Below are 6,783 nucleotides of genomic sequence, written 5' to 3'. Positions count from 1 at the left end.
CATATGACGTCTCTCTGGTACCTCATCAAGTAGCCACACAACAAGAGTCTCGTACATAGGATTTAGGTTAAAGTTCACGTACAAACGGGGTGCAGACATTAGCTGGTCTCACAGTATATACATGTAAACAGAGAACGAGATTCACCCTAGACTCAGAAGACTATCTAGAGTGGAATCCTCTTTGAAGAACCATCATCAACGAACTACGGAAGGGTACTCATACTTCCATCTGAAGGGGGAAGGGAGAGAGAAGGGGTAAGAACTTGGGAGTTCTTAGTAGGGTCGGGGTTATTAGTTAAGTTCATTAATTCCGTGTTGTTTAGCAGACAAATAGCAAAATGCAAGAAGCAGTAAATAGAAGATACATATAAATAGAGGAAATAGAGAAAATAGAAAACAGAACACAAATAGAAAAATACAAGAAAATACAACACAGACATAGAGAATAGAATACAAACAAGGAAATCATACATTCATACAACAATCATAACAGAGGAAAATGCACAGCCAAGTATGATGCATGTCTAGCCCTAGTGCAGGTAATGAGCTCATCTGTCGGTTACTAACCCGCTCCCGACGTTATCCAGCAACCTCTGTCTGGATAAGGCTTTCCTGTTGGCAATATCCACTGCAAGCAACCTTTGTCTTGCAGGGTAACCACTGCAAGCAACCTTTGTCTTGCAAGGCGGCACTTATTAGTCGATATACGCCCAACACACTCACTGTAAGCAACCTCTGTCTTACAGGAGCACAACACACTCACTGTAAGCAACCTTTGTCTTACAGGAGCAACAACACACTCACTGCAAGCAACCTCTGTCTTACAGGAGCACACTAATCTCGATACTTCTGTAAGCAACCTCTATCTTACAGTAAAGCATTATAGCAAGGTATCCCAGGAAAGCGTTCTCAGTGGTCGTACCACCATCTATCTGACTGCCTCTCTGCAGCAGATTCTTACATAATCATTCTCATTATCATCATTCATCATCATTCTCATTATTCATCATCATTTTCACATTCTTATGTAGTACCTCTTTCTTTCTCTGAGTACCTCTTTCTTTATCTGTTCAATCATGCTATACAAACTTTATAGCTCTTACTTTTACAACATTTCAACTCAAACCATTTCTCTTTATCACGTTACTCTTTTCTCTTTGTCTTTTTACTCTGCTCTAATTATTCTTTTCTCTATATCCCTTTATTATGCTCTAGTTACTCTTTTCTCTGTATCTCGTTATTTTTCTCTGGTTACTCTGTTCTCTGTGTTTCTTTACTCTGCTCTAATTTCTCTGTTTAACATGTGTATTTAAAGCTTATGTAAATTTCGGTATGAATAGTTAGCCTGTCCCAGGTATAGGTTCATTAAGTCTATACTGAAACAGTTTAACTTTCAATATTATACCTAACTCTAGCCGCAACTCAAGGACTAACTATGTTGCCCTAGTTCGTTCACTAATTTCTGTCATTAAAACTTTATAGACTTTTCTTTGGTTTTTATCTCTTCTTTAACTTTTTATCTTTCCTTTATCTTTGCCTTACTATCATGTTGTTACCACTCTCTAAGTGTTTTATGAAGGTAATTATGAGATTCTGCACTTAAAGTTGTCTTTCTAAAACTTTTACAGAAAACTGCATTTTTCGCATTATTTTATTATTTTTATTAAAATATTATTTTTAATTAAATATTATTATTTAATATTTTATTATTATTTATTATTTTATTAATATATTTTTGAAAATTACCCCACTTTAACTTTTAACCTTTAAAAATTCACTTTTTACCACCCGTAACTTTTAATATTTCTACTTTAACCACCCAAACTTTCAGAAATTACAAAATAACCCCCCAAACACCAAATTAATTACTTCCTTGCCCTTTTATGAATCAAAAAGGTGTTCTTCATTGTTCTTCATCACACTCAAAGTGTTCTTCATGTTCTTCATAAATTCTTCAGATTCCTTCTCTGTTTTTACCCGTTTTTCAGTCTTTTCAGCAACCAATTTTTACTATAATTCAAAATAAATTAGCAGCAAATAAAACCCCATCTTTTCTACATGATTTCAACACAAATTGAACCTCAATTTAAGCTTAGGGTTTCGTTTTTCCAGCTGCCCAAGAACATGAACTTTAAAGCTTGAATTTCATCAAATTTCATCAAAATTTCACCAAATTTTCACCAAGAATCAATCATATATGCAACCAATTTTTAGCACAGCCAATTTATACAACATTCACACAACTCAAACACAAATAATCAAGATTAATTTCGTGACACCCTACCTGGTTTTGCTGCTCCTAATTCGGTTAAACTTTCTGGTGGTCCTTAAGCACTTTTTCCTCCTAAATCACATCAAGAACAACTTTAAATCCAAAAACTCTCAACTGACCAAATCTCACTCAATATGTTAGGAAGAGATATCTCACCTTAGACTTGCTGGAAATTCACGTTTCTTGGCCCTCTAGTCAAGTTAAGCATGATTCCTAAGGAAGAACATCAAGAAAACACATGTTTAAGCATGTTTCCTTGAAAACCGAATTGAAATGGGAGGGAGACAGCTATTTCACCTTATTTACATCCTTGATAAGTTACATGGTTATGTAGAGGAAGAAGGGAGGATCATTTTGGTGAAATCGGAGTTTTGATTTGAGTTTTAGTTCAGAAGAAATCAAGCTTTGAAGATTAAGTGTTCATGAAAGTTTCTCTCTTTTCTCTCTTGTTATTTTCGGCCAAAATGATGAAATGAGACAGCCTTGGAGGTCTTGGGGGTGTAAGGTGAGTTTTGATTGGTTGGCTTGGAGGTGGATTAAAATAATATTAAAATATCTCTGGTGTACAACTACTAAAACTAGATGTATCAGAACACTTACAAAAACATCTCTAAAAATTTTTTTTCTGAGCTACTAGCATAAATGACACTAGTAACATATTTATTATGAGAATAGTACATGTATAATGAGGCCTTAGCATTGCTAAATTCATCAGAGAGTGCTGGTGCTAAGCTGCACCAGTAAACCGTAAACCCAGTTAAACCGATTTTCTGTTTTTAACTAAAACTGACCAGGTAACCTTATAATATTATTCAAGAAGATTCTAATACTAATATAATGATAATATCATCCTATTATCTCTCTTCTCTCATAAATCGAGTCCGGTTCGTCAAACAGAGACTATTTACGAAAATTAGAATCAAAACTGCCAACCGATACGGTTCAAAAACTAGGTTCTTCCCGATTGCATTATCGAGCTTGCCTCTGAGGAGGTTCTAACTTAAGGATGACATAATGATAATGAGGATTGAGATTCTTGATGATATAACAGAGATGTTCCCTTTACTGATCTTTTGGAGAAATCCGTACTTTCAGAAAAGATCTCATGTACTCGAAAATCAGGGTTGTTACAACGCGCACCATGCGCGTCCGCGCCATCACTGCAATTTGCAATTCTAAGCCATTTTTCCAGAGACTTGTGCCCAAGTTGGGCCAATCTCATGCCACTGGCTAACCCAACTCACACGTACACACACTAGGCGCGCACGCGTACCTTGACCATAATGCCAATCGAAGTGTTAGCACACCGTGCGCGTCCGCGTCGATTATGAAAATTCAACTCCTAGTACTTTTTCCCGAGAGTTGGGCTAAAGTTGTGCCCAACCTGTGCTCAGGGCACAACTCACGTGCACGTGCATGCGCACCTGGCGCTCGCGCGCACACTTGCATTTCGCCCCTTCACGCATCCGCGCACCATGCGCGTCCGCGCCCTTACTGATTTCTGCCTATGCACGCGCACGCGTGCATGGCGCGCGCACGTCGGTTTCGCGAACCAATTACATTAGAACGCGCCTTTCTCCTTCATTTTTCATTCTTTCTTCTTACCACCACCCTTCTTCACTTCTACCATCTCTACCACCTCTTCTCCACCACCACCGGCGGCAACCACACCTCCGGCGGTCCCACACCTCTCTTTCTCCTCTCCTCTCTCTTACTCCTCACTAGCTTTTCTTTCACTTCCATATCCCATTTCTCTTCTTCCTCTCAAGGTACTTCTCATTTCTATTCTTGTTTAGTTTTCTTTTTCCTTCTTCTTTTCCTTAGTTACATTCCCTTACTCTTCCTCTTAGTTAATTTCATTCTTGTTTTCTTTGTTTGTTGAATTTTCTCTCCCTCTTCCTTTTCATTTTTTTATGGGTGTTACAAGTGGAGATTACCCTTGCATTGATGAGTTGGTTTGATTTACTTGCTTTCTTTTGCACTATGTCGTATCTTATGATGGTTGATGATGCTTTATGGGATGTTACATTGTCACCCTTCTCTCAATTTTTGTCATAAAAGGGGATGCACACCAAGTGTTTGATGGAAGACCCACATGACTTTTTGGTGCTACATTTGACTTAGTGTTTTCCATTTTGGTGTTCTTTCTCATACACTTGCTTGTTCATGTGTGCATTGAGCTTGCTCCATTTCTTGCTTCCTTTCTACATGCTCATCCCCTAACTCTCACTTTTTGTTATTGATGATAAGAGTGTGTGCTTCTCATGCTTCTTGTTTGCATGCATATACCACTCATACACCACATGCTAGTGCTTAGCCACGATTTTCATTATTGCCTTAGTTACATGTTGCAACTGTCATGTCTCTAAGTCACATATTCTCTTATACTTTGTCACTAGCATGGTTATTATTTCTTAGTGCTTCTTTGGGCTTAATTTCACCATCTTTCCCTCTCTTCTAGGAAGGTGATTGGTGCACGAAATTGTGATGCCAGGCTCAAACAATCCCTGGCAACGTGAGCAACTTGGTACGCGTATGGCTCACAACTTCGATACAACTAACCAGCAAGTGCACTGGGTCGTCCAAGTAATACCTTACGTGAGTAAGGGTCGAATCCCACGGAGATTGTTGGTATGAAGCAAGCTATGGTCACCTTGTAAATCTCAGTCAGGCGGATATAAAATAATTATGGAGTTTTCGAATAATAAATAATAGAATAGGGATAGAGGTACTTATGTAAATCATTGGTAGGAATTTCAGATAAGCGAATGGAGATGCTTTTCGTTCCTCTGAACCTCTGCTTTCCTGCTATCTTCATCCAATCAGTCTTACTCCTTTTCTCGGCTGGCTTTATGTGATACATCACCACTGTCAATGGCTACTTTCGGTCATCTCTCGGGAAAATGATCCAATGCCCTGTCACGGCACGGCTAATCGTTTGGAGGCATCACCCTTGCCAATGGCTTCATCTTATCCTCTCAGTGAATAATATGCTCACGCACCATGTCACGGCACGGCTATTCATCTGTCGGTTCTCGATCATGCTGGAATAGGATTTACTATCCTTTTGCGTCTGTCACTAGCACCCTGCAATCGCGAGTTAGGAGCTCGTCACAGTCATTCAATCATTGAATCCTACTCGGAATACCACAGACAAGGTTTAGACTTTCCGGATTCTCTTGAATGCCGTCATCATTCTAGCTTACGCCACGAAGATTCTGGTTAGGAGATCTAAGAGATATTCATTCTAGCTTATTTCATGTAGAACAGAAGTGTTTGTCAGGCACGTGTTCATAGGGGAGAATGGTGATGAGCGTCACACATAATCATCACCTTCATCACGTTCTTGGGTGCGAATGGATATCTTAGAAGCGAAATAAGATGAATTGAATAGAAAACAGTAGTACTTTGCATTAATCTTTGAGGGACAGCAGAGCTCCACACCTTAATCTATGGAGTGTAGAAACTCTAACGTTAAAAATACATAAGTGAAAGGTCCTGGCATGGCCGAGATGGCCAGCCCCCTAAAATGTGATCAATAGTCTCCTAAGATGAATAATGGATTAAAACTGAGACCAAAGATGCCTAATACAATAGTAAAAGGTCCTATTTATAATAAACTAGTCACTAGGGTTTACATGAGTAAGTAATTGATGCATAAATCCACTTCCGGGGCCCACTTGGTGTGTGTTTGGGTTGGGCTTGAGTGTGACACGTGTAGAGGTCCTCCTTGGAGTTGAATGCCAGCTTTTGTGCCAGTTTGGGCGTTCAACTCTGGTTTTGGCTCCTTTTCTGGCGCTGGGCGCCAGTTTTGGGTAGAAAGCTGGCGTTGCACGCCAGTTTACGTCGTCTATTCTTGGCCAAAGTATGGACTATTATATATTGCTGGAAGGCCTTGGATGTCTACTTTCCAACACAATTGGAAGCGCGCCATTTTGAGTTCCGTAGCTCCAGAAAATCCACTTTGAGTGCAGGGAGGTCAGAATCCAACAGCATCAGCAGTCCTTCTTCAACCTCTGAATCTGATTTTTGCTCAGGTCCCTCAATTTCAGCCAGAAAATACCTGAAATCACAGAAAAACACACAAACTCATAGTAAAGTCCAGAAATGTGAATTTGACATAAAATCTATTAAAAACATCCCTAAAAGTAACTAGATTCTACTAAAAACATACTAAAAACAATGCCAAAAAGCGTATAAATTATCCGCTCATCACAACACCAAACTTAAATTGTTGCTTGTCCCCAAGCAACTGAAAATCAAAATAGGATAAAAAGAATAGAACATACTATAAATTCTGAACTATCAATGAAACATAGCTCCAATCAAATGAGCGGGACTTATAGCTTTTTGCCTCTTGAATAGTTTTGGCATCTCACTTTATCCATTGAGGTTCAGAATAATTGGCATCTATAGGAACTCAGAGTTCAGATAGTGTTATTGATTCTCCTAGTGTAGTATGATGATTCTTGAACACAACTATTTTATGAGTCTTGGTCGTGGCCCTAAGC

This window comes from Arachis ipaensis, chromosome B4 (assembly GCF_059453495.1).
Source record: "Arachis ipaensis isolate K30076 ecotype BB chromosome B4, ASM5945349v1, whole genome shotgun sequence".
In the NCBI taxonomy this organism is placed as follows: domain Eukaryota; kingdom Viridiplantae; phylum Streptophyta; class Magnoliopsida; order Fabales; family Fabaceae; genus Arachis; species Arachis ipaensis.
The sequence above is the reverse complement of the archived record's forward strand: the minus strand, read 5'-3'. Positions refer to the sequence as shown.